The sequence below is a fragment of the Bombina bombina genome, chromosome 1 (assembly GCF_027579735.1).
Source record: "Bombina bombina isolate aBomBom1 chromosome 1, aBomBom1.pri, whole genome shotgun sequence".
NCBI classification, from domain to species: Eukaryota; Metazoa; Chordata; class Amphibia; order Anura; family Bombinatoridae; genus Bombina; species Bombina bombina.
The window spans coordinates 824,709,855-824,731,892 of record NC_069499.1 but is presented as its reverse complement, the minus strand read 5'-3'; the positions used below and the strand labels follow the sequence as shown (position 1 = coordinate 824,731,892).

The window sequence follows — 22,038 nt, the reverse complement described above, 5'->3', positions numbered from 1 at the left end:
GCCTGTTCCTGTTGTTGATAAACAACGCTTTTACCTTTGTGGAGCATATAATATTAGACCACTGGTTTTCAAACCTGTTCTCATGCCTCCCTAACAGGCCAGGTTTTCAGGATTACCTTGAGTGAGAGCAGGTTAAAGGGACACTGAACCCACATTTTTCTTTCGTGATTCAGATAGAGCATGCAATTTTACGCAACTTTCTAATTTACTCCTATTATCAAATTTTCCTCATTCTCTTGGTATCTTTATTTGAAAAGCAAGAATGTAAGTTTAGATGCCGGCCCATTTTTGGTGAACAACTTGGGCTGTTCTTGTGATTAGTGGATAAATTCACCCACCAATAAAAAAGGGGCTGTCCAGGGTCTGAACCAAAAAAATAGCTTAGACGCCTTATTTTTAAAATAAAGATAGCAAGAGCACGAAGAAACATTGATAAAAGGAGTAAATTATAAAGTTGCTTAAAATTCCATGCTCTATCTGAATCACGAAAGAATAAAATTGGGTTCAGTGTCCCTTTAATAACCATGATTATTTCACCTGTGATCTAGTTCAGATATCCTCAAAATGTGACTTGAGGACAGGTTTGAAAACCAGTGTATTAGACTGAAAGAAAAAGAGGTATTTTGAATTGAGGCATAAGCGCCTCACTATATGCAAAAGGCAAATTAAAAGGCATCAATGTCTGTAAGACATATTTGTAATCCCTGTTAGTGAAACAAATGGCTTTTTATACCTGACAAATAACTAGTTATACAGTAAATTTTTATTCCTCACTGGCTTTACAGTGCTCAGTGGTAAAGGCAACCATTTGCAGACAATTCAGTAACACAAAAAGTGATATATATAAACATATAAATGGTCATTCTAGCAAGTTTAAACACATTTTCCTTAAGTATTACCAATCTTCAGTAGAAGATTACAAAGAGAGAAATAATTAAATGTTTGATTATTAAGCATGAGGAAAATAATATGTAGAGCACACGTATAATTAGTTATATCTTCTTAAAGGGAATGATAACTCCTACAATTGATCCTTAAATAAAATTACCCTTTGGTAAAAAGCGTAATCCGGAGTTGACAGTATGTGAAAATAAATGATTTGTTTCTTGCACTGCAATAATTAAATAACCATGTAGAAATAATGCAGGTAACAATCTGTGATTATGTATGAAAACTGCAAAAATGGCTACACAGAAAAAAAAAAATATCTAAAAAAGAAAGACAAGTGACAACAAGCAGTGCATAAAATAAAAAAATAATCTTAGTCTCTTGCAAGAATACCACTGGTTTTCAAATATAGGGTTTCCTTTATTGTTTTACAAATTTTGGTGCATAGTATGTAAAACTACCAAATGGCAGAATGTAAAAAAATACGCCAGTTGGAAAGTTTGGTGTTCTCCATGTCGGGCAAGTTGAAGGTGGAAGAGGTAACAGCTGCACATCCATGAACTAGCTTCTTACATAATACTGCCATTAAGGAACAAAGGCACTGTATGGCAACAGTCTGTTAATTATCAGCGAGTCAAAAGTTTTAGTTTTGTAAACCAGCTGACTAGTAGTGATGGTTCTGTGTTGGTGGTCTTTGTAGATGATGGGGTAGTGTGCTTTCTGGCACCTTCTTCCTGATAGGGCATTGTGGCGGTATTGTGTAAATCCATATTTAAATGACCGCGGCTTCCCCTTATATAGTCTGTGCCTCTCACCAAATGTCTATCAGATGAGGATCTGGTAAAATAATTCCGAGAAGAAACACTTTCTTCAATAATTGGTGCTATGCGTTCGTTACTGAAATACCTGGACAGGACCTCATCCCCTGAAAATGGAAAAAAAAAAAAATCTAGGTTGAGTAAGTGTTATTAGCAACTTGGTCAGTAGGTGGCGATGTAGAATTAGTTATGTATTAAATATTGATCTGTATATAGAAGGAAGTAGGGGCTGACTTTGGTTTCCTAAAAGGCTTGGATTTATTCCAATTTGAGGAAGGTTTCCAATTGGAGGCAGATTCCTTGGGGGCAGGATAGAGTTTTTTGTTCCTTATTCTGACGAAAGGAACGAAAATGGTTAGAAGCCTTAGATTTACCCTTAGGTTTTTTATCCTGAGGCAGAAAAACTCCCTTTCCCCCAGTAACAGTTGAAATAATAGAATCCAACTGAGAACCAAATAAATTATTACCTTGGAAAGAAAGAGATAGTAATCTAGATTTAGATGTCATATCAGCATTCCAAGATTTAAGCCACAAAGCTCTTCTAGCTAATAAAGCTAAAGACATGGATCTAACATCACAAATAAAATGATTAGCATGTTGCAGTAAGCAAATAATGCTAGATATGTCAGAATCCAATTCTTGTTGCGCTAAATTCTCCAACCAGAAAGTTGATGCAGCCGCAACATCAGCCAAAGAAATTGCAGTTCTGAAAAGATGACCTGAATATAAATAGGCCTTCCTTAGATAAGATTCAAGCTTCCTATCTAAAGGATCCTTAAAGGAAGTACTATCTTCCATAGGAATAGTAGTACATTTAGTAAGAGTAGAAATAGCCCCATCAATTTTGGGGATCTTTTCCCAAAACTCTATAAATTTTGCTGGCAAAGGATACAATTTTTTAAACCTTAAAAAAGGAATAAAACAAGTAACTGGCTTATTCCATTCCTTAGAATTATATCAGAAATAGCCTCAGGAATAGGAAAAAACTCCTGGAGAAACCACAGGAGGTTTAAAAACAGCATTTAAACGTTTATTAGACTGAACGTCAAGAGGATTGGTTACCTCAATATCCAAAGAAATTAACACTTCTTTAATAAAGAACGCATATACTCAATTTTAAATAAATAAGTAGATTTGTCAGTGTCAATGTCTGAGGAGGATCTTCTGAATCAGATGGATCCTCATCAGAAGAGGATAAATTATCATAATGTTGGTCATTTGAAATTTCATCAACTAAATGAGAAGTTTTAAAAGACCTATTACATTTATTTGAAGGTGGAAATGCAGACAAAGCCTTCAGAATAGAATCAGAAACAAATTCTTTAAAATTGAATTGTGGGTGTGGTGAGGGGTGTATTTATAGGCATTTTGAGGTTTGGGAAACTTTGCCCCTCCTGGTAGGATTGTATATCCCATATGTCACTAGCTCATGGACTCTTGCCAATATGAAAGAAATGAATTTATCAGGTGTTGTATTTAATGAACACACCTATCTATAAAATCAGACTGTTATTTCCATGGACATTATTGAATAATGAAATGCTAAGGGACATTTGTCTATACAAAGGGTTAAATGCACACTGACCTACAGTTCCAGTTCAGAGGTGACAAGACAAGTGGAAACGAGTTGGAAATCTGATGAATCACTGCATGTAAACAATAGATCAGAAGGATACCACAGGATTCACTAAGACATTTTACAACCCTTACAAACATTTTAGCATTTCAGCACAGGTGGTGTCATAAACTATAAGGCCCTGATTTTATCTCAGTTCCTATCACCAATAGCCTAAGGACGTCACATTCAACCCCCCTGATCTAATGATGTCATCTGGTCTCTGAAGAATTCATAGAGTGTGGGCTGGGCTGTGAGAAAGAATGAATGACTATATAAGTTAGTTGCCATTGTAGGCTAAGCGAGCTCTCTCTTCTCACTCACCTCTCCCCTTCCATCTCTCCCTCTCCCTTTTCCAACTTCCCTTTCCTTCCCTTACATTAGTTAGCAACTTGTTTCTATGTAAATACTTATTTTCTGTATAATAAAAGAAATAATTTCATCAAGCAGCGTCCTGATTTCCTAAGCTAAAGGTAATATTAGTGTGGAAATAGTAACTAAAAAGGTTAGCAGATTCTACATTTGGCACCCCAGATGGGACGTGGATAAATCACTAATTCCACGTTGAACTACAGCTGAATTTGCTAAACTGAGGTGCGGGAGCTGCAAGAATTCTTTGTGAATAGAGGCCAGACTGGACCTATCTGTGTGGGAAGTGTGCAGATCTACAAGTCACTGTGTAAAGAGAAAGCTGCATGTACCGTAAGTATATGTTTCTTTATGTTTATGTTATGTTCCTGTATGCTACAGAAAAGTAAATGTATTAATTGTTTCTTGCTGAATTAAGTTTACTAAAATTTGAAAACAAGAGAGTAACCCAGACATCTCTGAGGGTAAAAGTGTAATAGGCATAGCCAGTTTTACATGCAGCTCAAAAGGAGATCCCTCTAGGTCTAGATTTTAGGCTAATAATGCAAAACGTTTGTTGATGTTAGATGTGTACATCTGTACTGTGTATAGTGTGTTGTGTGATCAGTGTGTACATCTGCACTGTGTATAGTTTGTTGTGTGATCAGTGTGTACATCTGTACTGTGTATAGTGTGTTGTGTGATCAGTGTGTACATCTGTACTGTGTATAGTTTGTTGTGTGATCAGTGTGTACATCTGTACTGTGTATAGTGTGTTGTGTGATCAATGTGTACATCTGTACTGTGTATAGTTTGTTGTGTGATCATTGTGTACATCTGTACTGTGTATAGTGTGTTGTGTGATCAATGTGTACATCTGTACTGTGTATAGTTTGTTGTGTGATCATTGTGTACATCTGTACTGTGTATAGTGTGTTGTGTGAATCTGGTGTGTGTATTGTTAGTAAGAATGGAACTGGTTGAGAAATACATTAAGAAATATGCCTCTGTCACATTTATTACATGTGCAGAAGATCCATTGACACATCAGTTTTATAATGTAATTAAACAATGTGAAAAGCACAATAATGAACTAAGTAGAAAACTGTTTCAGAAAGACATAGAAAAAAGAGAGCTAAGTAATTTACTAAGTATGTTTCTAAGAATAAAAGAGATTGCTGAACAGAAAGATTTGGAATGGAAGGTAGAAAGAACTGATATCATAGAACAGCTGGATAAACTTGGTCAATCTATTATGGCTGTTGCTAGTCACTCTGAAAAGAGATGTGAGTGTGATACACTCAGTGAAGAGATAGACAAACTTACTAAACTGAATGCTGAGCTACAAGAGAGGCTTAATGAATGTGAAGTGAGGTGTGGCATGGGAGAACAATTAGTAATATGTATGGAACAAAAGGAAATGCAGAGAGAGAATGTTATTGCATCACTTAAGGCAGATTTATGGGAGTCTGAATCACAGCTTTTAAATAAGGAACAATGTATCTTGTCTCTTAAAGCACAGGGGATACAAGACAAATGCAACTGTTACAGGAGTAGTCTAGCACATGTGTGTCCTTTAGAAGTAGATGGTAATGAAAGTCAAACTATAGAACTAGATGGACAAACCCCTAACATTCCTGACAGTTCTTTGTTAACTTTAAACCAGGTCCCCTCTACTCTAACTCCTCAAATAGAATGCAGACAAAGTAACCCCCAATTACAAACTAAAGTAAATAATCATAGTAACTCTGCCCCCCTTACAATACAAGACCGTAATAATTTGTGCCATATTTTAGGTCACTTTGATACCTCCACACCACCTGTAATCCTTTCTAATAAGTTAGAAGCTGTTATTACTCAGTATAATTTAGGCAACAGAGATGCCTGTGCTTTGCTTCGGGCCTGGTTGCCATCACAAGTAGCTGCACAGCTAAGGGCACCAGTAGGCACCCATAAAGGAGTGTCTCCTGATATTGATGCAAACTGGGGAAATTCAGGGGACAGATTAAAGGAATTACAGTATGTTATGTGTTGTCGTGATGCCAGAGGTACCAGTGCCATAGCAAATGCAAGTTTAAAGGAAGGAGATGACCCGATTTTGTTTTGTACTGAGTACCTTGCACTGTATAAGATAACTTATAACTGCCCTAACATGTCCCCAGATGATGCAAATTTTCTGTACTCTATGGCAAATAAATGCACATTAATTGACAGTAGTACAAGAATCACTCTTAGAAATGCCAGCTCCTATACAAACTTTGTTAACATACTTAAAGACTGGTTTAAAGACTCAAAGCATAAAAATGCTACTCATAATAATATATCTATGCTAACTGAGAGTCAGGGAAAGCAGAGATTTTTGAGACGTTTTAAATGTGGAAAGTTTGGGCACATCATGAGGGAATGTGTGACATCCATGAGAGATATCAGGGATAAAAATTACATTAGGAGGCAGAACAAAATATATTTAAGTAAGGAAGGAAAATACAGTGCTTTATTTGAAGGTGAAAAGGAACAGAATATATCTTCTTTAACAAAGAAAGAAATAATAGAAGAACCTACTAGGGAGGAAACTTGCAAAGAGCCCCCATCTAAAAAAGACTCTCAGCAAAATTGCAAAGAGCCCTCATCCAAAAAAGAAGGGACAAATGTTACATTTCAGATGCCTTACATAAACTGGCCATTTTGGGCACTGTTTAATTATACACAATTGGCAATGCATCTATTGATATACAATTTAGCTCAGCCTGTGTATATTGTCAATTAATTGCAGAAATCTGTCCCTATTCTCTACATTCTATTACCCTGTATTCCATGTATAGTGATGGTAGATTTTTACTATAGGCAAGTAGAGATTTATTTTGTTTCATTTAATTACTTTGTATATATGTCTATATTAATGCTATGTTTCTTTTTTTTAGGGCTATTACTTGAAGAGAAGTGAACTTTGTACAGTCTACTTCTAGAAATTAAGAATTTTGTAATTGTTTATTTTTATTCACAGGTTGTTGCTATCCATGAATAAAATGTTTATAGTATAAAGAAATGCATTTCCCCCTTTTTCTTAAAGACCACGTGGTACTTTATGATGAGCTCATCAGTTACATAAATGTAATATAGTCACAATGAATTGTTTGCAAACAATTGATCATAACCAGTTTATTTTAAAAGTCATGGTTTCAAGTACTGTTTTATATGTCTATGTTATTTTGTTTGTGTTATTAATGTCATGAACTAACAATTCTGATTACTTACAGAAGCAACCTATACCATCGCCCAAAGAAGCACAAATCATTTACTGTAGAGAAGACTAGATATTTTAAATTGGATAATTTAATGTAAAATCCAAATTTAGTTATTTAAGAACGCTGTTATATTTAAAGAGAACAGCAACATGTTTTGTGTGGCGTACTGTTTTTATGTTGTGTTTGTTCTGTGTTGTCTCTGTTTTATATGTTTAAAATGAATTATTGTTATTTTTTGTAATATGGTTCCTTTTCTATCAAGGAACCAAACGGGGGATCCCTTCACTACCATTTTTGTATTTTTAAGGACATTTTTTTATTTTTAAGGACATTTTTTATTCACTACCATTTTTGTATTTTTAAGCACATTTTTATTTTTTCTCTCTTTTTGTTTTTTTTATCACAATAGGTAACATTTTTTTAAATGCTTCCGTATTAGTTTTTTTTTATTTTTAAATCTGTTTTGCCACACTGGGCAATGGTTTTCAGTATTATTTTTTTTTTCATAAGCCAGTTATGTTTAAAGAGTATAACATTGTCTACTTATAGGTTTTTAAGTGCTGACCAGTAGATTATAAGACTGTGTGCATGCCTTGAAGCAGATAATGATACTATGATTTAATGTTAAAATGACATTAGTATACATGTTTTGCAAAGCTATAGGCTACGTTTTGTTTATGACCTCAGATAGCAAGTATTTTGTATTAATAAATTATAATCTGTCACATATGTATAACATTCAAATTTCACAATGTGCTAGAAAATAATTTGCAAAGTTCGAGCACTACTCCTAGTAGTAGTCATTAAGATTGTGTGTGATATGTAACAATTAATTTGTATCATATGTATAATTACTCTAAATATGCCGATGATTTGATACACATCTCAGATTATTGTTAATTCTAACCGGGAAAAATATATATTGTATTTGTAAAATTTATCTAATCATCATATTCATAATGTGATTGTTAGAATGTGCTACACATTGTAAGGGGATTGTATTTTAGGATTTATTTAGAGTATGGATGTGAATGAATGGTTTTATTTCAGGTTGCCCCACTCACAGAAGAATCTATAAAGTGAGCAGTACAACGTTATGATCATAAGTGATTTAATGATCAAAGAGGGGAATGTTGTATTTAATGAACACACCTATCTATAATATCAGACTGTTATTTCCATGGACATTATTGAATAATGAAATGCTAAGGGACATTTGTCTATACAAAGGGTTAAATGCACACTGACCTACAGTTCCAGTTCAGAGGTGACAAGACAAGTGGAAACGAGTTGGAAATCTGATGAATCACTGCATGTAAACAATAGATCAGAAGGATACCACAGGATTCACTAAGACATTTTACAACCCTTACAAACATTTTAGCATTTCAGCACAGGTGTGTCATAAACTATAAGGCCCTGATTTTATCTCAGTTCCTATCACCAATAGCCTAAGGACGTCACATTCAACCCCCCCTGATCTAATGATGTCATCTGGTCTCTGAAGAATTCATAGAGTGTGGGCTGGGCTGTGAGAAAGAATGAATGACTATATAAGTTAGTTGCCATTGTAGGCTAAGCAAGCTCTCTCTTCTCACTCACCTCTCCCCTTCCATCTCTCCCTCTCCCTTTTCCAACTTCCCTTTCCTTCCCTTACATTAGTTAGCAACTTGTTTCTATGTAAATACTTATTTTCTGTATAATAAAAGAAATAATTTCATCAAGCAGCGTCCTGATTTCCTAAGCTAAAGGTAATATTAGTGTGGAAATAGTAACTAAAAAGGTTAGCAGATTCTACATCAGGTAAGTTCTTACATAAATTATGTTTTTTCTTTCATGATTCATGTAGAGAATACAATTTTAAACAACATTCCAATTTACTTCTATTATCTAATTTGCTTCATTCTTTAGATATCCTTTGTTAAAGAAATAGCAATGCACATGAAGTGCATAACACTGTTATATTCCACACAGCCATTGGTTGCACACTCTAGAGACCTATTTATAACTGTCCGTAATTAACCACAGCAGAGAAATTAACCTAAGTTACAACATGTCAGCTCCCATTGTTTTGTAGATTCTAAGGGGCTAAACCAGGTTAGCGTGTCCTCAGAAGCTGTTGGTTAACTGTTTTTCCCCCACTTTTTGGGCCTCTGGTCCTCCGACCTCTTCGGGTCTCTGGTGAGTGCCTCCTGCCATGGGCCTCTTGTGGGCACCTCTGGTCTCAATCCTCTGGTGGACATCCTGGTCTCAGGGCCTCCAGTGGGCGCTTATGGCCCTGGGCCTCCGGTGGGTATCTCCTGTCTTTAGTCTAAGGTTTGCACTCCTGTTCCTATACCTACCGTGGGCCTCTGGTGGGTGCCTCCTGCCTCGATCCTCTGGTGAGAACCTTTGGTCTCAGTCCTCTGGTGGGCGCCTGTGGGGTGCGGGCCTCTGGTGGGTGCCTCCTGCCCTCGGACCTCTGGTGGGTGCCTCGGGCCCTCTGTTGGGCACCTCTTGCCTCGGACCTCTGGTGGGTGACTCCTGCCTCGGGTCTCTGATGGAAGCCTCCTGCCTCTGGTGTCTGGTGGGCACCCCCTGCCTCTGGCCTCTGGTAGGTGTCTCCGGTCTTAGGCCTCTGGTTGGATCCTCCTGCCTCGGGGCCTCTGTGTGGGCGACTCCGATCTCGGGCCTCACAGTGGGCGCCTCCTGCTTTCAGCCTAAGTTTGCACTCCTGTATCCTGGTCCTACCATGAGCGTTACCTCAGACGCCAGTTCTGGTGTGTTCACACCTGCTTACCTATTCTGCTTCCAGCCTCCAAGTCTCCTGTTCCAGTGTAATAAACTAACTTGCTTGTCTGTTTCTTAAGCATGCCTAATAGGGGTAATTCCAGAAAGCAGCACATACCGCTTGCCCCTTTCAGTATTCCAGACAGTCCTTAGCCTGCCACCACCTTGCATAAGCTTCCATATCACTGAACCCCCGCTCATCTGAGTGTGACACACATTCATCCACAAATAATAACTATCTACCACTTTATATAATTACTTCATACTGTTTGCTACCATCTTCATACTATTACTCTAATTCAGTACTCATGCAAACACCTCAACTTTAAATACAAACACTTTTGTATGGCCATAATATAAGATATACATTCAGTGCCAGTTTGTATTTAAGGGCACGTTCATGGAACCTACTTTTCAGTACTCTGACTCTCTTTTTTTTATTCCAAATTTAGGTTCCCAATATGCCGATTTAGATTATGGGCTTTCTACCTGACGCCTCTATGAAAGTGAGGTCGGGCAGAAATCCCCTTCACCACCTCCTCCTTCCATCCACATTCTCCGTTAAACAAGGCAGATTACCAAAAGTAGGGCCGGAAAAGAAATATGAAGTGGGCCTCAAGATGAAAAACTGTCCATTGTCCACCTCATCATACCAACTTTAAATACAAACACCTAGTTTTGTTGGTAATTGTGTGCGGTGCTAACAAGCAGTTTTCAGTCACCTGCTCACCTACAGACAGCTCTGGTATTACAGGTTTTTACAAACCCGGCGGAGAGCAAAATTTACCTCCACATCTCACTTCAATACCGGTAGTGGTGAGCTGGCTAAACGTGCTCGTGCACGATTTCCCCATAGGGATCAATGGCAGAGAGACGGCTGAAAAAAAACTTAACACCTGCAAAAAAGCAACGTTCAGCTCCTAATGCAGTCCCATTGATTCCTATGGGGAAAGAAAATTTACGTTTACACCTAACACTCTAACATGAACCCTGAGTCTAAACACCCCTAATATTACACTTAACCCCTAATCTGCCGCCCCCGACATCGCCGACACCTACATTATATTATTAACCCCTAATCTGCCACCCCCAATGTCGCTGCCACTATAATAAAGTTATTAACCCCTAAAACTAAGTCTAACCCTAACCCCCCTAACTTAAATATAATTTAAATAAATCTAAAATAAAATTACTACAATTAACTAAATTATTCCTATTTAAAGCTAAATACTTACCTATAAAATAAACATAAGCTAGCTACAATATAACTAATAGTTACATTGTAGCTAGCTTAGGTTTTTATTTTTATTTTACAGGCAACTTTGTATTTATTTTAACTAGGTAGAATAATTAAATAGTTATTAACTATTTAATAGCTACCTAGTTAAAATAAAGGACAAAATTTACCTGTAAAATAAAACCTAACCAAAGTTACACTAACACTTAACACTACACTATAATTAAATTAATTCCCTAAATTAACTACAATTAAATACAATTAAATACAATTATCTAAAGTACGGAAACCTCCCCACTAAATTACAGAAAATAATAAAATAATTACAAGTTTTTTTTAAACTTATTACACCTAATCTAATCCCCCTAATAAAATAAAAAAGCCCCCCAAAATAATAAAAAGCCCTGCCCTATACTAAATTACAAATAGCCCTTAAAAGGGCCGTTTGCGGGGCATTGCCCCAAAGTAATCAGCTCTTTTACCTGTAAAAAAAAGTACAATCCCCCCCCCCAACATTAAAACCCACCACCCACATACCCAACCCTACTCTAAAACCCACCCAATCCCCCCTTAATAAAACCTAACACTAACCACTTGAAGATCACCTTACCTTGAGAAGTCTTCACCCAACCGGGCCAAAGTCCTCAACAAAGTCGGGCGAAGTGGTCCTCCAGACGGGCAGAAGTCTTCATCCAAGCCGGGAAGAAGAGGTCCTCCAGACGGGCAGAAGTCTTCATCCAGTGTAATAAACTAACTTGCTTGTCTGTTACTTCAGCATGCCTAATAGGGGTAATTCCAGAAAGCAGCACATACCGCTTGCCCCTTTCAGTATTCCAGACAGTCCTTAGCCTGCCATCACCTTGCATAAGCTCCATACCCCTGAACCCACTCATCCGAGTGTGACACACATTCATCAATTCTTCAAACTATCTACCACTTATATAACTACTTCATACTGTTCGCTACCATCTTCATACTATCACTATAAATTCAGTACTCATGTAAACACCTCAACTTTAAATACAAACACTTTGTATGGCCATAATGTAAGATAAACATTCAGTGCCAGTTTTGTATTTAAGGGCACGTTCATGGAACCTACTTTTCAGTACTCTGCCAGTACTCAGGCAGAAAGTCCCTTCACTTCCTCCTCCTTCCATCCACATTCTCCGTTAAACAAGGCAGATTACCAAAAGTAGGGCCAGATATGAAGTGGGGCTCAAGATGAAAGACCGTTCTTTTGTCCACTCATCATACCATAACTATAATTCAATACTCATGTAAACACCCTCAACTTTAAATATAAACACTTCTTTATGGTCATAATATAAGATACACATTTTGTGCCAGGTTGCATTTAAGGGCACTGTCACGGAACCTACTTTTCAGTTCTCTGCCTCTTTTTTTATCCAAAATTTAGCTCCCAATTTGGCTCCCAATATGCTGAATTAGATTATGGGCTTTTTACCTGACTCTACTCTAAAAGTGAGGTCGGGCAGAAAGCCCCTTCACCTCCTCCTCGTTCCATCCACATTCTCCGTTAAACAAGGCAAATTACCAAAAGTAGGGCCGGAAAACAAATATGAAATGGGCTCAAGATGGAAAACTGTTCCATTGTCATCTCATCATAACATAACTATAATTCAATACTCCTGTAAACACCTCAACTTTAAATACAAACAAATGTAGGTCCCATAATGCCGAATTAGATTATAAGCTTTTCTCTGGTCTCGTGCCTCTGGTAGGCACCTCCGGTCTCGGGCCTCTGGTAGGCACCTCCGGTCACAGGCCTCTGTTGGGTGCCTCTGAGCTCGGGCATCTGGTGGGCACCTCGTGCCTCGGGCCTCTTGTGGGCGCCTCCAGTTTCAAGCCCCTGGTTGGTGTCTTTATCCTCAGGCCTCTGATGGGCACCTCTAGTTTAGGGCTTTTGGTGGGCGCCTCCGTTCTCGGGCATGCCTAACCTTCCTGCTCTGCTGACTCGAGCCTCTGGTGGGTGCCTCTGGTTTCTGGCCTGTGACAGGCACCTCTGGTCTTGGGCCTCTGGTAGGCACCTCCATTCACGGGCCTCTGTCGGGCACCTCTGGGCTCGGGCCTCTAGTAGGCGCCTCCAGTTTCAAGCCTCTGGTTGGCGTCTCCAGCCTCAGGCCTCTGATGGGCGCCTCCAGTTTAGGGCTTTTGGTGGGCGCCTCCGTTCTTGGGCATGCCTAACCTTCCTGCTCTGCTGACTCGAGCCTCTGGTGGGTGCCTCTGGTCTCTGGCCTGTGACAGGCACCTCTGGTCTTGGGCCTCTGGTAGGCACCTCCATTCACGGGCCTCTGTCACGGGCCTCTGTCGGGCACCTCTGGGCTCTGGCCTCTAGTGTGTGCCTCCTGCCTCGAGTCTCTGGTGGGCTCCTTCAGTCTCAGGCCTCTGGGGGGCGCGAAACGCGTCAGATTGTTGCCTGTTCCACACCTATAGCCTGACTGACAGTGATTTTTTGATGCACAGTCCCTGCTACTTTGGATTGGTATTTACCGTGTATTCTTTCCAATAAACTTGGGATTTTATTTGCAACCAAATATGTGTGAAGCACCTGCCATTACTTTCTACTCTTGTGTATCACGGTAGTTTGATTCATTACCCACGGCTATGGCACTCCAGGATCAGCAGTGGTTCTACTTCCGGTTCATACCGGATTGAGGGAGATTGTGTGCTGGAGTCATCGGATCCTCCTTGCCCTTTACACAATGCCGAATTGTTTGGGACCCGAACTCGCACCGAACACCAATGTTCACAAGCTGAATAGCACAGCGATAGCAGTGAGTACACTTACAGCTTATTATATAACGCTTTGTGTTACGCTTTAATTGCTCGCTTGTTTTTACCATTACATACGCTACAATTTGTAACTACTTGTAACTTGGACACATTGCAGTAAGACTGTTTAAAATACCAGCTCCTTCATTATTTTACCGACAACGCTCCTGTAACATATGTTTGGTGAGAAAGCTTAGATCGCTAACTGCTGTTTAATTTTGTCTAAGCAACTAACACTTATTCAGTCATAGCAGGTGTGGATTCAGGTTTAGCAGACACTATATCAGTCAGCTCTGATATGACTGAATCAGTTCTCAGTAATGAACAAATTAACCCTGATGTTCTTTTTAATATGGACAATAGACAGAATTTTTTTGACCAAATCTTTTCTATGGAGGAAGTTAATACTGAGAATCCTGACATGAGAAATGTATACCGATCTTTTGAAAATGCAATGAGCAATGATCTGAGATTAATATGGGACATAATAGCCTTTCAGAAATACTTAGACTCACACAGGATCCCTAGAGGGCTCAGAATTAAAAAATATCCCTCCTTCCAATTCGATAATGCTGATGACACAGAGGAATGGAACACAGCACTTTCAGAATGTTCCTTCAAATTAATTAGAATATTAATACGAGTAAAAAATAATAAACGTTCAGCACTGAGTTCCACTATTACAAACCTTAAGGAGGATTTAAAGCAACATACCTCCTCCACTAAATTTGGAACTTTTCAAAAACAACTCAGTGAAAATATAGTAAAACAAGATAAGGAGCAAGCTAAAATAAAAAGTGAGAAGTTCCTTAGGGATAAGGAAGACTATGACACTGAGAAGGTGTATAATTGGGCGACCCTCAGAAAGCTACAGAGAGCCAATAGGAATAAACATAGAAAGCAGCAGTTTAGAATAAAGTGAATGTATCTATTGAAGACCAGCAAGAGTCAACTTCACAAGTTCCAAAGTCCATATTGAAAAAGAAGAAACATCAAAAGAAAGTTGTCTTCAGTGACTCTGAAGGGGACAATTCAGATTCAGAATTGTCTTTTATGGGCACTTCTTATGTGACCTCTGGCTCCTCCTCCCCTTCTTCTGTCTCTTCTTTGCTTTCCCCTCCTCCCTCTGTTTTTTTACAGGGCACAACAAGGGACAAATCAGAGGACACACCCTTAGTGGTGAGACCCAAGACAAGACAGATGGCCATGTCAGGAAGAGAAGAAGAAAAAGATGTAGGAAACAAAGGAGCAGGAAAACTAAAGAAGAAGAAGGGACACTAATTGGTGATGGTTTCAGTATACAAAGAGACTGTTTAAACAATAAAGACACTGTTGGATTTAGCATTATTAACCTGTCTCATTATAATCTTACTGTTGATGAAAACAAAGTTTTTACTAAGGGATTAGGTTTTGCCCCTACGTCTAACTTTTCAAGCTTCAATACATTGCTTGACCTAAACAAATTTATAAGGAAATTGGCGTTAAAGCGCTATTACTCTCTCGCTAGAGACCCAGTAGAAGTTGATATTGAGGAGACAGTTGATGATTCAGCTTCCTTTCTATCTGACAGATCTCATTTATCTTTTAGTGAGGCCTGTTCTGTGGTACTATAAAATTCAAAATCAATCAAAAATAAGAGACAATGGGAGCATAAAGGTTATGTAGATATGTATATTACTGTTCTGTGGTACAACTTGCTGAGCTCTATAGTGGTGAGAGAAATGAAAACCCCACCTAGCGAAGTCTTCAAACCCACAAAACTAAGGTCTGATTTCTATCCAGTCCAGTATAGGGGTCCCCATATTAATGCGTACCAAAGATTGGTTCAGGAGGACATCCTTCAGCTAGAAAACAGACCTTGAACGACAATGCAGCCCCCCACAATCTGAGTTATAGGGAGAGAATGGCAATTAACACTCTCAAAAATAATGATCAGATTGTGATTAGTGATGTCGCAAACCGGGCGAACTGCCATAGACTTCAATAGGCAGGTGAATTTTAAAACCCACAGGGACTCTTTCTGGCCACAAAAGTGATGGAAAAGTTGTTTCAAGGGGGACTAACACCTGGACTGTGGTATGCCGGAGGGGGGATCCATGGCAAACTCCCATGGAAAATTTACATAGTTGATGCATAGTCTGGTTTTAATCCATAAAGGGCATAAATCACCTAACATTCCTAAATTGTTTGGAATAACGTGCTTTAAAACAGTCAGGTATGATGTTGTATCGTTCAGGTAGTGTAAGGTTTTTTTTTTTTTAAATGTACACTACTGTTTTAGCAGATATGAGACTTGCACTGGTGTGACACTGTGCCCTTGGCAGGACCTGGAACGCACATCGTGTGAGGGAAACTGACTGCTATTATTTCACAGTAAAAAAAGTTTTTTTTGTTTTTTTTTTTTAAATGTATGTACACTACTGTTTTAGTAGATATGACTTGCACTGGTGTGACACTGTGCCCTTGCAGGACCCTGGAGCGCACACGTGTGAGGGAAACTGACTTCTATTTAGTTTCACAATAAAAAAGGGTTTTTTTTAAAAGTATGTACACAGATATGACTTGCACTGTGTGACACTGTGCCCTGGCAGGACCTGAAACGCACACGTGTGAATGGAAACTGACTGCTATTATTTCAAATTAAAAAAAAGTTTTTTTTTTTTTTTAAATGTACTATCAGTATATTTATGAAAATCTTAGTAGTGCTATCCAAATAATATATATAAGTTTATGGCAGGGTTATAAACACAATACAGAAGAAATAGACAACCCTTATCAACCAGGCACCTACTAAGACCATACAATTAATATAAATATCTGAATTCTTTTATTTAGTTAATATCCATAAACATATTGAACTATATTTGCAAGTAAAAGGAAACTAAATAAAGTTTATATGCGTTAAAACCAACTCTTAAGATATGCTATCCTTCTTACAAAACCCAGAAAAATATACCATTCACAATTCAGCCTTTTATTTATTTAACACAATTGGGACTAAAAACCTTTAACATCCAAGCAATACAATTCTAAACAGTGTTTATAAAACAATAGGATAATATATATTCTGCTATTTAACTGCAATTTATCCTAATACAAAAATTAACTGACAATATCAGAACTTGCATAGATTGAGTTACTTGGTCAATCAGACGCAGATTTAAACAATATATATATAGGCCTGTGAAATGCTAATTAAAACACACTGTTTCTTTAAATCTATTAAATACAAATTGACTATGCATATAACTTATCTTACAAAACCTTGAATACGTTACCAAAGTAAAAAGCAGGTCGATATCCAATATTTCTTGGTAGGAATTATTTTTACCTCAGATCACCATAAGTGTATATCGCAATCAATGAGAAGGGGTAGATTAGCTTTGCTCAAGTAAAGTGGGTATCTCGCGTCCAGCAGGAACCAGTTACAAGTTTTAGGCTTCAGCAGAAAATCTCCTTTCTCTCCATTGCATTCACTTTTTATTTTGGTTTTCCCATCACTGGTAAATTGTGGGTGGCCCTGCGGGAGCTGACCTTCCCATTGGTTATCTGGGAAGTCTAAATCGGATTGGCCCTTGGAAATTCATTTTTAACAGCCAGAGAGAACCTTCTGCTGTAGTTCTCGCAACATAACACCAGGTGGCAGCACAAACAGACACAGCAACATTTGAAACAGCTTAAGTCAGTATTTCTATGAAATGGTTATTAATTTTTATCATAATTTACTGCGACAACTATTCATAATATTTGTTTTGGATAAGTTATATCTTAATGAATTTTCTGATCATTTTGATATGAAACATCACATATCTAACATTATATTAAAATAAAACTTATATTTCATAGTTATATCACATCAAATATATATCTCATAGTCATATCACATCAAAGTAACTTCCATATTTTCATCTCACTATATTTTAAAAGATGTATGTGAAACTTTATAAACATTTATTTGTATGTTTATATGATATGACTTAATTTCATTTCATGCGGCATTCCGTCTCTTTCTAAGATTGATGCTCATGACCAATGGTTGTCTGTAATAAAAATAGAAATAATTATTAGAGATGATCCCAATCATTAGTATGTGTATGGTCCATAAGTATTTATTTATATTCTTAAAAAACACAGAGGCTAAGTAAGATCTTTTGTGTTTTCAAAACATATATATCATTTCTATGTATATCTGAATTTATCTGTCTGAAAAATATAAGCAAAAACAGAGGTTATTACACATTTTTGACTGACTAAAAACAGTTACCTCCCAAGCTTAGCAATACCCATGTAATAATAAATAGAATTTAGACAATTTCCCAAATTTCTATATTTAATACATTCTGGGGCATGTATTTTAAACAGAGAGAGAAAAAAAATGTTTATTTGCTGTCTGCTTACGTGAACTTCCAGAGTCACACCTTAGCATTTGTCTGTGTTTTTCCAAGGCCTTTATTGCTCCACATGGGGTCAATCCATGAGGAGTTGTAAGAGGTCTTTAAAACAGCATATTTCCTGTTTAGCCAGCAGTGCAGATGTGTATTTAAAAATTTAACACCATGTGCATAAAAGCTGTCTCTCCATGATTTTGATCAGTTCCAAAAGGGTAATTCAGACATTTCGTCTCCATATATTTTGCCTGGATTCCTGAAACTATGTTATATTTTTAGTTCCTTGCTAAATTATACAATTGCATAATTTAACATATTGAGTGTGTGATATCTCCCAGAGATAATCCTTTGTTCTCCTTTCAGCCAAGAATGTCTCCTGTGCAATTGGAGTGGGGGAGATCTAATCCTTTGTCCTACAGACCATGTTCATATCCACAGATCTATTAAATAAAGACAAATATACCTCTATATATTATTTAATAATATTTCAAATACCTTGACATAAATCCCCCTTTCCAATTCAAAAATATGTAGGACACATGTATTTGAATTGGATCAAAGTTAGTGGTATTTGGTGAGGATGTTGACCGTACACATCATGGACAGTCTTCTATGTAGATAGTCTGTCAATTTTGAACCTTCATGTTTATCAGTTAGGCATCTTTAAACTATAGTATGTCTTTAGTTCATTTGGGGATATGACACTTCATTCTCCCTCTATGACTTGTAGTTGGGATCTGGATGACACGCTCGCAATTGATTGATATGGGCCCATTTATCTATGAAACTTTCATTTTTGGGGATCCGTATTTTATAGGCCACTGGAGATATTTTGTCAGTAATGACGAAAGGACCTTTCCATGAGGGAAGAAATTTCTTCTCCCTAACCTGATCTCTTCCAAAGTTATAAAGATAAACTTTATCATTTATTTCATATTCCTTTTTGGATGTTTTGAGATCATAATAGGTTTTAGTGGCAGTTGCGGCTCTTTCTAAATTCCTTTGAGCAAATGCAAAGGCATATTGCAGGTGTTTTCTTAAGGTTCTCCACATATTGATGTGTATTAGCAGCGTTTATCAAGTTTTGGTCTGATGTACGGTATAGCAGGATGCTGAGGTAGAACCATTCTTCTACCAGTCATCAGTTCAAAAGGTGACATCTTGGTAGCACTACTTGGAGTTGCTCTTAATGCCATTAAGACTAGAGGTAGTTTTACATCCCAGTCTTTACCTGTTTCACTCACAAACTTTTTGAGGATTTTAACAATGGACTGGTTGTAACGCTCTACACCACCACTTGAGGCAGCTCTATAAGCAATATGGAGCTTTCTTTTAACCCCTAGTATTTTCCACATTTTTGTCATCACTTCGCTAGTGAAGTGGGTCCCCCGATCTGACTCGATTCTTTGGGGCAGACCAAATCTGGAAAATACATGGTTGATGAGCAATGCTGCACATGTTTCAGCACTATTGTTAGGTGCACTAATTGCACTCTACCCATTTAGTGAACAGGCCATGTCACGGTTAACATGTATTTGTTACCTCTTGATGATCTGTTACTGGGCCAATAAAATCAATTTGTATATCTGACCCATGGCATTACCATCCCCCTTTTCTGCAATGGCGCTCTATGCGTTGGTGCAGTGGGTTGGAACTGTGGACAGATTAAACACCCTTGACAGTAGGTTTGAACATCTTTCAACATGTGTGGCCAAAAAGCATAATCACGCAATATTTCATACTGAGTTTGGCACCCCCGATGACCAGATGTGGGAGCATCATGGGCATGTTGAAGCATTAGACCTCTGAACTTGGTGGGTACTACCCACTGCTGGATGCCAGTTTTGGAGGTTCTAATTAACAAACCATCCTGTAACTTGAATTGTGATCTAGATTTCATTAAGATTCTAAGATCTTCTTTGCCAATTCAATCATCTTTTGAGATGGGGGTTGCTTTCAGGATCTTCTATGTGTTTATAGAAGATGCCTATAATGGGGTCTTCTTTTTGACTAGTGATCAGGTCCTCACTAGGAGAATCCTGACTCCATTGTACCAAATTAGGCTCACTCTGTTGTTTTGCCTGGTTTCTGGTAATGGCTTCTACCTGAATTGCACCCATTAAGTGGTCAATATTAAGAGTTCTCCAGTTATGGCTCCTTGTTTGGCTAATGAATCCGCAAGGTCATTGCCTTCCTTATCCGGACCTAGAATTCTGGAATGACCCTTGGTCTTTTTCCAGTGTATGGTTAAATCATTGGATACTACCAGATTATCAATCTCGCAGAACAATTTGCCATGCTTGACTGGTTTGTTATTGCTTTTCTGCATGCCATTTCTTTTCCAAGTTGGCAGGTATTCAACAAAACTGTCACGCACATAATTTGAGTCAGTTATGATCACAAATTCATGAATACCATGTTCAATAGCCATTTCAATGGTTTTGAAAACAGCAGTTAGTTCTGCAACTTGGACTGGATCTTGGTCCAATGTTGAAACCTACAGATATATTTGAGAATCCGTTTGCCCCAGTTATACCAATGCCAGCGACTAATCTGCGCTCATTAATCAATAGTGGCATGGTAAGAACAACCATCAACATATACCCAAGGTAATGTTTGACAATGGTCCTCATTGTACATTTTATATGGGGAAAGCAATTGTTCTTCCAGAAAATCATCTTCTGATAATTCTTCCCCAGGATCTCTAGCAGTACAGTCGTGGAGCTCAAGCAAGGCCCTTGTGCGACTGGATTCTTTTTATTCTGCTTGTAGCGAATTTCTAAGGGCCAGCCTTGTAAGGAAAGAGTCCACGCTGTTATGCGGCTATTAGACAAATTCCCATCTCTTATTCTCTCACTTTGGCAAATATAGCAAAGGCTGGTGGGCCGTTTCTACAATAATTTTCTCGCCCTGTATATAGCTGCGGAAATTTTGTAGAGCCCATACAGTAGATAAGAGGGCTTTTTCGCAATCGTTAAACTTTATTTCTACTGGGGATAGATTTTTGCTCGCATAAGCAATGGCTTTGTTCAAATTATCATGCTTTTGGTATAACACAGCACTCATGCTTACATCTGTGTACCCTGTTTCTAAGTAGAAAGGTTTACCACCTTCAGGGTACGCTAAGCAAGGTGCTTGAGTGAGTTTTCTCTTCAGCTCTCTGATGGCTGTCTCTTGAGACTCACTCCAGTGCCATTTCACATCCTTCTTTAGAAGAAGTAGTAGTGGGTTTAGCTAATTCCGCATAATTATCAATGAAATTTGCGAGAATAATTCGTCATACCCAGGAATGATCTCATTCCTTTAAGTTAGTTGGGTTTTTAGAATTCACTATAGCTTCCACCTTTTTCTTCTGGGGATTTAATCCATCAGAGGTAACTTCATGTCCCAAGAAGTTTACACGAGTGCGGCACCATTGAGCTTTTTGCAGGGATAATTTGACACCTGCCCTTTTAAGTTGGCTGAGGACGTGTTTAAGCTCTGCAATGTGTTTTTCAAAGTCTGTGCTTTTGATTAAAACATCATCAACATAAGATAAGGTCCCCCTTTCCAGTGCGTCAGGCATAGCCTTATGCATGAATACAGCAAATTCATGTCCAGAATTTATGTATCCAAATGGAAGTCTCTGGAATGCATACTGAACCTTTTGGAAGGAGAATGCTAGCTTATATTGGTCCTCTTCATGTACCTTTATGGTCCAATATCCCTGTGCACAATCAATGGCAGTGAATATTTTGGATCCCTGCATTTGTGCTAGGCACTGGTCAATGTATGGTACAGGCCAGCCAGACATGTATACTCGTTTGTTTAGCTGTCTTAAGTCAGCACACAAACGCCATTGTCCATTGGGCTTAAGGACACCTAGAATAGGATTATTATAAGAGCTGTGCACCTGTCTGATAATACCTCTTTCTTCCAAATTCCTTATGATCTC

The 22,038-nt window shown here is 38.1% G+C and overlaps 1 protein-coding gene across 1 annotated transcript in view; it reads right to left on the bottom strand.

The window, feature by feature from the left end:
* Window positions 1-745: 745 nt before the first annotated feature.
* LOC128646019 (cadherin-1-like) overlaps window positions 746-22,038 on the bottom strand; it is a 306,436-nt gene continuing 285,143 nt past the window's right edge. Inside the window, exon 15 of the mRNA XM_053699411.1 lies at window positions 746-1,813. The gene's annotated coding sequence lies outside the window, so the exon portion shown is untranslated. The remainder of the gene's footprint in view (window positions 1,814-22,038) is intronic.